The sequence below is a fragment of the Dendropsophus ebraccatus genome, chromosome 9 (assembly GCF_027789765.1).
Source record: "Dendropsophus ebraccatus isolate aDenEbr1 chromosome 9, aDenEbr1.pat, whole genome shotgun sequence".
Lineage (NCBI taxonomy): Eukaryota > Metazoa > Chordata > Amphibia > Anura > Hylidae > Dendropsophus > Dendropsophus ebraccatus.
In genome coordinates, this window is record NC_091462.1 from 37,226,106 (window position 1) to 37,241,680 (window position 15,575).

Sequence of the window (15,575 nt, forward strand, 5' to 3'; positions counted from 1 at the left end):
GTCCTCCAATAAAGAAGATGGGGGATGGCATCACATACATAGAAGGCCAATATCATTAAAGGCCCTATTCCACCAACAGATCTGATGACAGATTATCTGCCAAAGATTTGAAGCCAAACCCAGGAGTGGATTTGAAAAGAGGAGAAATATCAGTCTTTCCTTTATGACCTGTTCTCTGATTATAGTCTGTTCCTGGGTTTGGCTTCAAATCTTTGGCAGATAATCTGTCATCAGATCTGTTGGTGGTATAGGGCCTTTAGGGTACAAACACACACACTGTATACGCAGCGTATTTACTGCTGCGATACGCAGCAGATACGCAGCAGATTAGATCTAAATTTCCATTACATACACAATGCAAAAAAAGAAACAAAAACACCAATTACATGCAAACAAACTGTTTCTAAAAGGCGAAACTGAATACCACACTTTACTAGCACCCCCCTAACCAATATCTACTCTGTGGGCAACTAAGAGAAAAACAAAAACAATAATAAAAAAGTAAAAAAACAGAAAAAAGAACCTCAATCAAATACATTACCTTCCACTTTGGTCCATTTTAGCCAAAATCTTCTTACAGTGCTCTAGCCCTGGGGTTCTTCCCTTTGCTTCCATTGGACAATGGTTTATCTGGTTATGGTAATTGGTGATTTTATATATATATATATATATATATATATATATATATATATATATAAATTTTCTGATTATTTTATGTCTGTATTTCATAATGTTTGTTTAACCTTTTATCATTGTGCAATCTGTTTAGCCTTTCCAACACTTTCATGTAATGTGCTATGTTTGATAAATGACAAAACTGTCCTTGCATAAAGTTATAAAACAGCTTTTAAGTTGCGCACGTTTTTGGCATCATTACTATAATTCCTTACAAGCTATAAAGTACATGAACATTTGTCCATACTTGCAGGGAAGCACACATTTTCTTTCCCTTGATCAATAAGTTACCAGAGAAAAGAAAAAAATTGAAGATATGTCATGTGACATGAGATGAATGAAAAGACCTGTCTTCTTCTCCGCTCGTACCTTTGTTCTGTAATCACATTAGTGGATTTAGATGTCCGATTTAGTGAGGATTCACAGTCACAGAGAAAAAATAGAGATTGAAAATAATTAACAGGATGTTTAAGGATAAATCAATAAACTATAGGATGTTTTTAAAGGGGTAGTGCGGCGGTAAACAATTATTCACAGAATAACACACATTACAAAGTTATACAACTTTGTAATGTATGTTGTGTCTTTGAATGGCCCTCTTCCCCGTGTCCCACCACCCCCACCCGTGTACCCGGAAGTGTGGTGCGCTATACATACCTGTCACGTGCCGACTCGTCTCCGATCTTCAGTCAGCGATGTCGTCTTCAGCCGAATCCCTCCGTCCGTCCTGAGTGCCGGACGCCCTCTGCCGCGTCATCGGCTGCTCAGCCGCGATTGGCTGAGCATAACTGTGCTCAGCCAATCGCGGCTGAGCATCTGATGACGCTGAAGAGGGCGGCCGGCACTCAGGACGCTCGGAGGGATTCGGCCCGGCCGTCCGAAGACGACATCGCTGACTGAAGATCGGAGACGAGTCGGCACGTGACAGGTATGTATAGCGCACCACACTTCCGGGTACACGGGTGGGGGTGGTGGGACACGGGGAAGGGGGCCATTCACAGACATAACATACATTACAAAGTTGTATAACTTTGTAATGTGTGTTATTCTGTGAATAATTGTTTACTGCCGCACTACCCCTTTAAGTCTACCTATCAGCGATCAGTGGTCCTTTTATTTCTATCATTACATTGTATATAGCAATACTGATGGTAGATGTTAATTACTTGTACAAGTGGATTTGTGCAGGTATCGATCACTTAAAGGGGTACTCCGGGCAAATTACATAATTTAACACTGCACTTACAAAGGAAAGTTATATAACATTGCCATTTACACTCATTAGGACAGCTGTAATGTTACCCATTTTTCAAAGAATCAAAGTCCCACAGGAAGTTCTGTAGTTCAGAAAGAAGGAAACACATCACGTCTCAATGCTGTTCCACAGGTGCCATATTGAGACGTGATGTATTTCCTCTTTGTCACAGGGAAACCCGCCCCTCAACACATCCTCTGCCCGGCCCTCAACACATCCTCTGCCCGCCCCACTCCTCTGCCCGCCCAGTTTTACAATACATACTATATTATCTGTCGGGCTCCCTCCCTGCACGATTTCAGTCTCCTCTGCTTCTTAGTCATCCTGGAGATCGGCAGCTACTTGCAGCATCAGATGTCACAGATCTAATAGGAGGCATTTGGCACCCTTTCAATGCCAGATGCCTGCTAGGAGATCACTGGTGTCTGATGCTACAGGATTCTCCTCCAGAATGACTGAGAAGCAGAGGAGACCTCGGACACCAGATTCAGCTATAACTCATAGTCCAGCAGCTGACATCAAGCAGCAACATCTTTCTGGAGCTGAAAGGCTTTGTTTCAATGCTCCCTGGAAGATCCTGGCCGAGTTCAAGCTCTTGAAGGATGTTGCTGCTTGCTGTCAGCTGCTGGTCTATGTGTTATAGCTGAATCTGGTGCCCGAGGTCTCCTCTGCTTCATAAGCACAATCACCATCATCAAGTATCAGCATGGCATGATGGTGGGGGTTGTATGTGTGCAAGCTGGAGTTGCACAGCTTCCAGAACTACTACCACCATCATCATTGTCTCTTGGACAAGATGCTGGTAGTAATTTTTCAAGCTGTGCAACTCCAGGTTGCACAACCACAACCCTCAGCATCATGCCATATTAAAAGTAGACAATGGTGGCTGCAGTTTTAATTCACTGGACACTCAAATAAGGGGTCTTGGTTGTCAGTATTTACCATTACTGCTTGTGTAGTGGAATAAGCTGTGCAGTGGGAGGGGAATAGATGGAGGGAGGCAGGGAATAGAGGACATAGGGATGGGGGGCGGGGTTGTGGCCATGTTTGTGGGTGGGAGGAGGAGGTGGGAGGTTTACAGAGGCAGGCCAGGGAAACAAGGCATTGTGGGGGCTGTAGGAATATGCAGCACACAGGCACTGGTCCAAACAGGAAGCTGGAGCTGTAATCAGCAGGAACAGAGAACAGTGCAGGGGGCAGCTAGAGCAGCCAGAGTGGGAAGAAATGTGACAGAGAGGAAGCCAGTAACCATCCCCCAGTGTGTGAGGAGTTTAGATTTTACAGGGGGTGCCTGCAGTACTCCTTTTACAGCTAAATCTGGCCATACATTTAAGTAAGTGCTGAGTGGCCTTGCCCAACTGTTAGGCCGGGTTCACACTATTCTATGGAGAAGTTAGATGCCGCCCTTGGGCTGCCAGAAAAACATGGATACAGCCTATGGTTTGCAGGACTCCCTAGGGCGTCATCCAACTTCTCCAGACGCAGGGAGTCAAATGCCGAGCGCTTTCAACCAAAACCAAAGGGTGGGTCGAAAACACTGAAAAGGCGCAAATTGTCTTATTATAATTTCTCTCTTCTGTCAGTTCCATTTTTTAATTTTGGCAACAAATACTGACCAAACTACAAGAGAATACAACATTAGCCTTATACTACATTTTTTACACACATTTTTCACTTTAAGGCTATGTTTACACAATCCTATTTTTCGGCCAACTTTTTGGATGGCTGTTGTTTTGATAATTATGGCCGTCAATTGCAAAATACACTATGTCCTTAAAATTACGGCCACTTAAAAATAGGCTGCGAAAATAAGTTGTGGGAACCTAGCTCTAGGCTCTGTAAACTGCATCAAAACCTGAAACTCAACCTGTGGCAAAAACATGTTTTTAGCTCAATGCGTTGCTTATATAATTCTGCTTATATGCTGGGTATGGTCGCCAAATGTGATGGGGGAGCTCAAAAACAGCTGCATCCCCACCGTATGCTGCAACTGCTATAGAATAACAAACAATTCAGAGACACTGCCTGTGCCGGAAGTCCCTGAAGCCTCTACCATTCCGAAGCTTTCCCGGTAGCCGAGCTTCTCCGATGAGACGCTCAGCTGTTGAAGAGCTTTGGGGACCTCCCGCAGAGGCAGTGACTCTGGAACATGTAGATGTGTGGCTGTTGGGAACAGGTGACAGGTGAGTTGATTGTTTTTGTTTTTTTTTCAACTTCAGTTAACCCCTGCCTCACAGCAGCAGGGCTCCAGCTAGCAAACCCTGCTGCGGTCTGGCAGGGGTTAACATTTTGGGTCGTATAAGATGAACCCCGGAAAATCTTCTTAAAAGTCAGGGGTCGACTTATACCCCGGATAATACACTACTTGCACGTTCAGAAATATTCCAGCACCTATAAGCAGAGAGGGGATGGCATGTACATACAGAGGATAGGTTGGGAAACAAACGCCCTTCCATAATTGTACACACTAACATAATGACCACATAATATTTAGCACAGGCTGCCCCTCCCTGTCTGTGCTGTTGTACAGACATGATATCTATTAACGCTACTAGGTTATTTCATTTTTTACTAAGAGATTGTTTATGTGTTGAGTGGCTTCTATTAATTATATCCACAATGATCCGGTAATGAGCCTTATATTATTAGATAAATGGGCTCCTGCTGGACAGGCTTTTGTGCCTCTCCAGTCTCAGGATATGATGATGTTATTCTAGTTTAGTCTGATTTTTACTTTAGTTGAAAGAATACCAGGAATTCAGTGTAGACCGGGAACTCAGGTTTACTTCTCTCTGGGTGAAGGGGTAATTGCAGTATCTAGACATTGCAGTCTATAGATTGTCAAGAGGGTGCTAACCATTGTATTCAAAGTGGAACTCCGGATGAGAAAGATTTAACCCTGTTCAATTACCACCCATAATCAAAGCTTGTTCATAATAGGTTATTAAACAAATCGGCCCGTCTGATTCACATCCTGAAACTGCTGAAAATCCTCACTTCCTGGTCCACTCTGTCTCAGCCCCTCTGTCCTCCCCCTCCCTTCTGAGACAGAGGGCACATGATCTGTCTCTTCTGTTGCCAGGCAAGCTGTAACACCTCATCTGTAACCCTGCCCACCACTGACATCACACAGTGACCACCTGGCAAGGGGCGAAGAAACATGGACATCACTAACGATAGATATATACAGCCCTTGCTGCGAGATTGTCAAGCCATGTAATGGGATCAGTAAGCGAGCGGAGATCTAGCACCAATGTGAGAACCATGGGGGGCAGTGGAACCTTCAAGCAAAAAGTTGGAGTGATAAAAAAAATGGCTTCCTAAGAAAAAATACTCCATGATTGGTAGTTTTCATTGTCTACACTAGACACTGACTGTGATAAGCTTTTTTGATAACATTTTTGATAAGCTTATTTTAGCAAATAGGTGGAACTTAGTGTAAAGTGGACATGCAAGGTGGCATGGCTTCCTGCTACACTGGATTTATTACTGCTTCATTGATTTATTAAGAGCTGGGTGCCCTGTAAATCAGAAGAACCAGCAACATTTCACATTAAAGGGGTTATCCAGTGCTACAAAAACATGGCCACTTTCTTTCAGAGACAACACGACTCTTGTCTCAGGTGCGGTTTGCAATTAAGTTCCATTTACTTCAATAGAACTGAGCAGCAAAACCCCGACCAAGCTGGAGACACGAGTGGTGCTGTTTCTGGAAGAAAGTGGCCATGTTTTTGTAGCGCTGGATAACCCCTTTAAGATCACTGTGTAAAATGCCAGTCTGGATATATGAAACAGTGGCTGAAAAGAAATCGCAGGGCGCCATAGGGTGAAAACTGGGAAACACAGGTGAAATTGTAACTTTCTGTATACGCTTACCTTGAGATGTTGTACTAAGAGCACAACACCTATATGCGCTGTCAGTGGAGATGGAGGAGCCGGAGCCGTCGGGAGTAGATGTTGTTAGATTGATCCAGAGCCACTGGGTTCTAACACAGGAATCTTATGCTGCGTTCACACAGAACGATTATCGTGCGAATTTGCACGATAACGATAGAATTCGAACGATAATCGTACGTGTAAACGCAACAAACGATTGAACGACGAGCGAGAAATCGTTCATTTTGATCTTTGAACATGTTCTTAAATCGTCATTCGCAAAAAATTCGCAGATCGTTCCGTGTAAACAGTCGTTCACCTATTTTACCTATGTGCGAGATAGGCTTAGGCGATCGCTTCACTTTACACCATGTTTGATAAATCTCCCCTATGGAGTTTTTAGTATGTGCAGTTATCCAACAATGTCCCGCTTTGAAAATCTGAGGTCAAGTTCCAGAGTCATGTCCGAAATTTCCAATATGCTTGTCTAGAGTACTGCAGGTGGTCCCAATGCATGACTTTTTCTGCCCCATCATGATGCCCTGTACTGAAAATGCAAGAGGCTGGGAGTGATATCACAGATTCAGTCACTTACATAATCATTGGGTAGCATCATGAAAAAAGCAGTGCACTGGGAACAATGCTAGATTTCATTTAAAAGAGAAATAAAAAAAAAAGGCAGGAAGGCGGGGGTGCGGGAACATTATAAACAAAGTATAGCCATCCGTCCCGTTTTCATGGAACCAGCTCCTCCAGTTGCAAAGTCTTTGCATGGCTGATGGATGTTTCGCCCCAGTCACTGATTGGTTGAGCGGGCAATCGATCAGCTGGGTATGTGAAGTTGCAGCTGGAGAAGTGGGGCACGTGACATATCCAGATGCCGGCCAAAAATGACAGCTGGTGGGCGTCAGCAGGACCTGGGAGCAGTGCAACTGAGGAACTAGGACGGGTGAGTATACTTAAAGCGTAACTGTCATTTCAGGGCCATTTTTCTGAAAACATTAAATATCAACAGTTCAAGCGATTTTAAGAAACTCTGTAATAGGTTTTATGTACTAAAAGAGTTACCTTCTGTACTGAAAAAGCAATCTCCCAGCCTCCCCCCTCACATCAAATGAAGCAGGATTTCTGTCTCCATTATGTGGCTATGGAGAGGGGAGGGGCTGTTAGGAGTGACTGAGCACGGAGCAGTCCTGCACAGCACAACACCCTGCAATCTTCTCTCAGTAAGTTCATAGATAAGCACTGACCTTTCTGACACCTGAATTTAGCGTTTTAGGTGCCCAGAGAGTCTACAAACAGCTGACCTTCATGTCTCCTCTTCCTGCTCCCTCATCTCCCTCAGCCCCTCCCCCCTTCATAGGCTTACAATGGAGAGAGCAGAACCCGTCTTCACTGGCTTCTTTGTAATGAAGACGTGTTTGCCTGATACTGCACAGATAAGAAGTCAGGGGGGGGGGGGGGCTGGGAGATTGCTTCTTGAGTACAGGAGGCTTTTTTGGCTAATGAAACCTATTACAGAGTTTCTTAAAATCGCTTATACTACTGATTTCTGCAATAAAAAAAAAACATGACAGTTACGCTTTAATATGTTCCTGCCCTGCCTTCCTGTAATTTTTCTGGGTCAAAAAGTGTTGAATTTAAACCATCTTTTTACTATACAATTTTACTTCTTCATTTTAGACACCATCATTAGTGTATATAACATATGAGCTCTGTCCAAAGACTACAGGTGTACAGACTCGCTGACAACCTAAAAAATATTATCACTGATATGATTAAAAATGTAGTACACATCTGTAAAATTATTGTCATGCTGACATGTTTCGCTGAAGAAAAGCATCATCAGGGGAATGGGACAAACTGGAAATGTCTGTTCTTTGTGTTGTGGCCGTGCTGGGTTACTGCAGCTCACTTCAATGGGAGCTCAGCTCTACAATGAACAGGGTTGTTGGCTTCTGGCTCAGTTCACTGTGTATATTCCAGGGCAGTGGCTTGTGCAAACAGCTGATCAGTGGAGTGTTGGGTGTTGGCACCTGACTGACCTAATATTGGTGACCAATCAATATGTTGTGACTAGAAAGCCCCATTAAACTGTGATTAAGGATAGAAAATATAGAAATGTGTGGGGAAGAAAAAAACTCTGTCTAAACTTGAGACTTCACTTTTAATCAATCACCTTATTCCTGGCATGCGTTTCCTCTGACTGAAGCCCAGCGTCTTCTCGCCCTTCCCACAGATAGGACTCTGCTATTAAAATAATTGGTTTATTTGCAGTATTCTTTGTATAATTATGATTGACAGGTACATGGAAAAGGAGGCACATTTTTCCTTAGAGCTTTGGCAAGGGAGTAGCCTTTGGCCGCCACCCAACTGGAAACCTTTTAGTAGATTTCTTTATACAATCTATAACTTTCATGTGCACAGATTTAACCCTTACACTGTCTATCGTTTTTGGACATTTTGGAGATCTGGTAGCGGAGACAATATAACAATAAAACCTAAATTGTAGAATTAAGGAGTCCTACTGACCCCCTAACCCTGAGCAGACACCTGGCATATTGTCAAAATAGCACTCAGTACCTTATACACACAGACATCTTCATGTAATTTTATGTTAAAGAAGTGCTCTTGAGAATTTTTTTTTCTTCAAATGGCATGGTGCTCTCTGCCGCCACCTCTGTCCATGTCAGGAACTGTCCAGAGCAGAAAAGGTTTTCAATGTGGATTTGCTACTGCTCTGGATAGTACCTGCCACGAACAGAGGTGGCAGCAGATAGCATGGTTCAGATTGGAAATAATACACCTTATCCTGCAGGTTATACTGCAACTGAAAAGTATTGGAAGAGTAAAAAAAAACATGCCCCTTGAAAGAGGTTATAATAGATTTGCACAGTATGGCTATGTTTACACACAGTCCTTTTTTGGCCACTTGACGGACAACTTTTAGGATAGACGTCATTTTGAGGTCAAATAATGGCTGTGTTTGTACAAATAACGGTAATCGTTTTAAAATAACGAGTTATTTGGGATCAAAATGGGGGCCAACCTAAAAGTCAGCCATCAAACGGCTATAAAAAGACGGTTTGTAAACATAGCCTAAGGGCCCTATTCCACGGGCCCGATCAACAGTGTAAATTAGCGCCGATCTGCTAGATCGGCCCTCGTTAACTGGGCCAATTCCACGGCCTGATGATCGTTTAGTGAGGGCTGCTGGGACATCAGTGATTGGCTGAGCGGTCTGACATCTCAGTCAGGCCGCACCGAAGCTGCTGCTGCGCCACGGGACCTGGGGAGGAAGACGGAGCGGAGGAGAAGCCCTGCTAGGTAATGTATGCTGCTTGAATTTTCGGTCACCCGCTCCACATTGTTATTCCACGAAGTGATGCGCAGTGGGTGACCGATGATTTTAGGTTTGGGCCTAAATAAACGTTCAGCCGATGACACCATGATCAGCTGACACGATGGTTTCCGCTGCGGATCCCTGCCCATTAAGCTCTATGGGCAGACAAACTCGCAGCAGGATGCACATCCCACTGCGAGTTTGTCCGCCCCGTTAACCCCCCAGCCGTTGGAGCGTATACATCACCGGGGCCCTGCTCTGGCTTGCTTCGGGGCTCCCGGTGTCTTCACATCCAGCCAATCCGGTGGGGCTGCGCACTGATTGGCCGAGCGGGACAAGCCGAGAACCCCCGAAGCAAGCTGGAGCGGGGTCCAGGTGACGGGGGTTAAAGGGGCGGGCTGCGGACAAACTCACAGCGGGATGTGTATCCTGCTGCGAGTTTGCCTGCCCAAAGAGCTTACTGGGCAGGGATCCGCAGCGGGTCTCGCTGCGAATACGCAGTGAGAAACCCGCTGCAGATCAAGTACGTGTAAACGTACCCTAACTATGTTTTCAACCCTGGTTTTGGTTAAAAAAATACTGACTGATATTTTGTGTGTGAACACAGCTTTAGGGCAGGGGTTCAGAGCTTATTTTTCTGCTGTAAAAAATTCTTACAGAAAAAATTATGAGGGTGGCTTTACTCTTTTGAGGCTGGTTTTACACAGCGTAAGGCTAAGTTCACACGTCATATGAGACCGGCCGTTCCGTGATCATTCGCCGCTGTGTGAACTGACAGGGTTTCCTACGGCCACAATTCACTGAATTGCGGCCGCAGAAAACTGACATGTCAGTTATTTGTGGCTTCTCATGGGATCCCGGCCGGAGCATATACGATGTGTATACGCTCCTGACGGGATCTCATAAAGAAACAGGCAATGTTCACAGGCGCAAAATTTTTTTTTTTAAGCAAAAACGCCCCTAAAAATGTCATGGTGTTCATTTTAGCTAAAATGCATGTGGTCAGATGTTAGCTGGCAGTCGAAGGAATTTAAGTTTAGGTTGATGCCCATTTTCAACACTCTTCTGGGTGTGGCTATTTTTAAAGATCCATTGAATTTCCTTTAAAAAAAGAAGATGAAAGGAGGGGCATAAAAAAAACACTGTGTAATCAACTTAAAATAACGGCCGTCAATAAATGTCCTGAACATTAATTTGGTGGCCACTGCAAACTGACATTAATCTATGCATTGTTTGAACTAACAGACACGTCCACTCTCCACTCTAAATTTAAAAAAAGATTCGGACTTATAATGGGCTCCTATGGAACCCGACCACTCTCCTTGGACCACTAACATGCATAATAATGTTATTTTTCAGCCTTTCTAGCAATGCCGTATGACTGCTCTCATGTGACTGCCATGATGATCGGTGAAAGTGTCAGTCACTCTCACTTCCTCCCTGGCAGTCGTCTCCAACCTGTGGATCTGTAACTCTCCTAAAACGACTATTTTCATATCCGCTAAGATGTAAATAAGAACAGATGATTGCTGTGTGATATACATAGTATATACGGTGCTCATAAAGGCCTGTGAATCTACTGCTACTGCTACAGCAGGGCTCCTCACCACCAGAGCTGCTTGTGGAACCGAGCTCCGTAAACAGAAATAAAACTAGAAAAGCCAGACTTGCAGTCGGTTTTTCCTTTGTGACGTTGATTGAGAAGCTCATCCTCCAGGTTCTTATTGGTTACCCACATAGACAAGCCACAGGACTCTATCATGCAAGGAGAAGGTGACACCTGTTGGCAGACGAGTATTGTACTGCGGAAATACTGTAACTATTTTTTTTTCTCTTTGTTGTCTTGTTGGTTTGGTTTGGAAAACCTTCAGATTCTGTGACGTAACAGAGATGTTTTATAGAGCCCACTATGAGAGGAGCACAGCAGTGTTCACTTCGCAGCAACATAGAAGTTGTCACCACAATTTCTGAAACAGTGACATTACTGCAATATGTGATCACAGCCGAAAACTTTCCCATCTACAGTTCTTTTTTTTTGTACACATTTTGTTAAAAAAAAATGTTTCTGATGGATCAGTAGCTGGGTAATCAACTCAACTGGTGTCTGAAAGTTATACAGATTTGCAAATTATAATTATTTAAAAATCTCAAGTCTTCCAGTACTTACCAGCTGTAGGAAGTGGTGTTTTCTTTGCAGTCTGACACAGTGCTCTCTGCTGCCACCTCTGTCCGATGCAGGAACTGTCTAGAGCAGGCGCAAATCCCCATAGAATACCTCTTCTGACATGGACAGAGTTGGCAGCAGAGAGCACCGTGTCAGACTGGAAAGAATACACCACTTCCTCCAGGACATAAAGCAGCTGATACGTACTGGAAGACTTGAGTTTTTTGAATAGAACTAACTTGATTTAGGGAAAAAACACCACAAAAATTACATCATAGGGAAAAAAAAGGCACAAAACACTATGCAAAAAGTATGTCTGGAGGAAGCCTTATAGAGCCCTCTTTTGGCTTTGTTCACAGACTATATTTGAGGGTAGGCCAGATCCGCAGTATATTTTTTGCTGCAAATTTGCAGTGAAATCCGCTGTGGATCTTTAAAGGGGTAAAAGGGGTACTCCGGGCTGGGGTTATTTTTGATGTATGGCCGGGGGGGGGGGGGGAGATATAGGAGCTGCCGGTCACTTACCTCCCCGGTTCCAGCGCCAGGTCCCGGATCGCGCCAACCCGTTCTTCCGTCAGGCTGCCGCTTCCTGGTCTGAGCTGCGGCTTCAGGCATAGCCTCTCTAGCCACAGCTCAGCCACTCAGCGGCCGAGGCAGGACTCCGCTACGACCGCTGAATAGCTGAGCTGCCTTGAGACGTCACGCGTCAAGCCACAGCTCAGATCAGGAAGCGCTAGCCGGACGGGAGAACAGGGCGGCGCGATCCGGGACCTGGCGCTGGAAACGGGGAGGTAAGTGACCGGCAGCTTGTATATACATCCCTCCCCCCGGCCATACAATAAAAATAACCCCAGCCCTGAGTACCCTTTTAACTGTCAGTTTCTATGAGAAGAAAAAATTGACAGCCCCGATAACCCTCCGACGTACAGAGCATACTGTACCTGCTCCATGCTCCGGCTTACTTTGGGGGTTCCTGACTGGACAACCCGCTCAGCCAATCAGTGGCTGCCCCACCGCAGCCACTGATTGGCTGAGCGGAAACATCCAGATGCCCGGAGCCCCTGAAGCAAGCCAATGTGTGGTGCAGGTACAGTATGCTCCGTCCAACGGGAGGTTAATGGGGCTGTCAATTACATTACATACTGTCTTCTCATAGAAACTAACAGTTAAAGATCCACAGCGGATTACACTGCGAATTTGCAGTCTGTGGATCTGGCCTGTGCATTTGTACCCTTAGGGTCTGTCCACACATACAGACTTGCGGCATAAATCTTGCTGCGAGTCTGGCAGGTCCTGGCAGTTCCCTGTCACTACATACTCGCAGCTGTCTGAAAGCCCGCTGCGAGTATGTAATTCTGCCGCCCCCTTAACCCCTTCGGCTCCCGCTCTGCTGCATATATACATTACCTCTCCTTGCTCCACAGGGTCCCGGGCGTACTGCTCTCCCGGCCAGCCAATCAGCGGCTGCGGCTGGGCAACACACCGATTGGCTGGGCGGAAGAACAGTATGCCGGGACCCCGTGCAGCAAGGAGTATATAGTGACAGGGAACTGCCAGGACCTGACAGACTTGCAGCGACTTTTATGTTGCGAGTCTGTACGTGTGGACAGACCCCTAGGGTCCTTTCCCATGGGCCGGGCAGGGCCCGATCAACGATGTAAGCGAGCACCGCTCTGCTAGATTGTTTACTGGGCCTATTCCACGTTACCGATGTCCTTGCAGCCCTTGTTTCATACACCACCTGTCCAGGCGCAGGTCTTCTCATTCTCCCGGTCCCGCGCGGAAGCATCAGCTTCGGAGCGGCCTGACTGAACTGACAGAACACTCAGCAAATCACTGGCCGCAGCGGTCCTGGCCAGTGATTGGCTGAGCGCTCTGTCAGCTCAGGCAGGCCGCTCCGAAGCTGATGCTGCTGCGCGGGACCGGGAGAAGGAGAAGACCTATTCCTCGTAGTGATGCTCGGGTGGCGACCTATGATTTTAGGTTTGAACCTAAATGAACGATCAGCTGATGACACGATCATCGGCTGATCGTTCTCTCTATTCCACGGAGCAATAATTGGCCAAATCGGGCCAATTCGGCCAATCATCGCTCCGTGGAATAGGCCCCTTAGCCAGTATTTGTAGCCAAAACCAGGAGTGGATCTTACAGGCAAAATTAGAATGGAAAGATGTGCACAGCTTCCGTGTTGTCAATCCACTGCTAGTTTTTGTTAAAAAAAATACTGACTGACAGAAATACTATGAACTTAAATAAATTAAAAAATGTGCATTTGTTTGCACATAAAATGACCGTAATAAAAACAAAAAAAAAAAACATATACACTTTTTTTATGGTTTAAAAAACAAACTATATGTAAGCATTTTCCCATTGAATTTGCTGTAATTTAATGACAAAAAAATACAGTGGTACCTTGGTTTAAGAGTAACTTGGATTAAGAGCGTTTTGCAAGAAGAGCTCACATTTTTTCCAAAATTGTAACTTGATTTAAGAGCATTGCTTTGGTTTAAGAGCTTCCTGTACTGGGTGGGAGGGGGAATGAGGGAGGGGCATGGTCTGCACAGCGGGGTCTACAGCACTGTACTCTGACCCAGGGAGTCTTTCTCACCTTCCAAATCATAGCAGGCTGGGGCTTACATCAGGGGACAGGACTGTTGGGGTAAACTCTTCAAAGCTGTAACCGCTCTCTCCCCGGACAGAGAGCGCTGCACGTATGTGCCCACATCTGTCCTGCTCATTCGTTCATGCTCCCTGCAGTCTCTGTCCGCCCTTGTGTTTCCCATCCTCTCCATTCCTGCTATAATGTGCCTGCACTTACACTCAGCTGTACACACTGCTGCAGAATCTGCACTTATTTCACATCTAGAACAACCTCTTACCATCCATCGCCACTCATTGACTTCACACATTCTGTAGATACGGTCCGTGCAGGGACTATGGGGGACATTTACTAAGGAGTCTAATTTACTAATGTGTGTGACTCTTCTAGTAAGGATTGCTGTGTATTTTGTTCCAATATCTTATGACTGATTTATTAACATGTCGCACTGCCATAGTAAACGTATCTAAGTAAAAAGTCGCAGAAAAAGTTGCAAAAATTGGGCAAGCATATTCCCCTGGTACTGACCAGACGTAAGTCTGCACCAGTTTGTGCCAAAAGTCGCATATGATAAATTGGGCGCTAATCCCGGATTATACAAACTTTTGGGTAAATACTCAATACAGGCAGATAAAAAAAGTTGCATCTAAAAAATATTCGCCTGTTAAGTACTGGGTTAGCAATAGAACTTGGTCAAAAAATCCAATTATTCACCTAAAATAGGCACAAAGCCCTTGATAAATGTCCCCCTATGTGCTACAGACTAGACCTCGGAACTGGTTATGATGACGTTACATCTCCACTCTACTGTACTCACACAGCGTAATGAATGATGATGATGGAAGGGTGAAGGGTGACTTTTTTTTTCTTACATTTCCCCCCTTAAAAGTCTAGGAGAGGAGAAACGTCATTTCTTAAAAGAAAATGCAAAATACATAACCTGACCATACGCTGACCGCCATATGCCAATTTTACTGTTCTAAGTACACCCTTAGCCGCTTTTTAAACTTTTTTTTCTGATGTTTTCTTCCTTTTTTCATTAAAGGGGTACTCCAAAAAACATTTTCATTTATAACCACTGGTGCCAGAGATTAGTAAATTACTTCTATTAAAAATGTTTACTTATTCCAGTACTTATCAGCAGCTGTATGTCCTGCAGGCAGTGGTGTATTTCCAGTCTAGAGAGCCGAAGAGGTTTTCTGTTTCAATATATTTTATTGAATTTTTGTCAGCCGAAGAAGTTTTCTATGGGGATTTGCTCCTGCTCTGGACAGTTCCTGACATGGACAGCGGTGGCAGCAGAGAGCACTGTATTAGACTGGAGAGAAAACAACACTTCCTGCAGGACATACAGCAGCTGAGAAGCACTGGGAGACTTGAGATACTTTAATAGAAATAATTAACAAATCTCAGGCTCTTTCTGAAAGAAAAGAAAAAAAATCACTGGACTACCCCTTTAAAGTGACTGTACCACCAGGCCCAGGCTGAAGCACTGGAGGCGGCCAACCCACCCTTAGTGGGAGGAAACCCCAGCCCCTCTATGATAGGGTTCCATTGATTATAATGGAGTCACATCATGGAGGGGCTGGGGTTTCTTCCCACTAAGGGTGGGTCGGCCGCCTCCAGTGCTTCAGCCTGGGCCTGGTGGTACAGTCACTTTAAG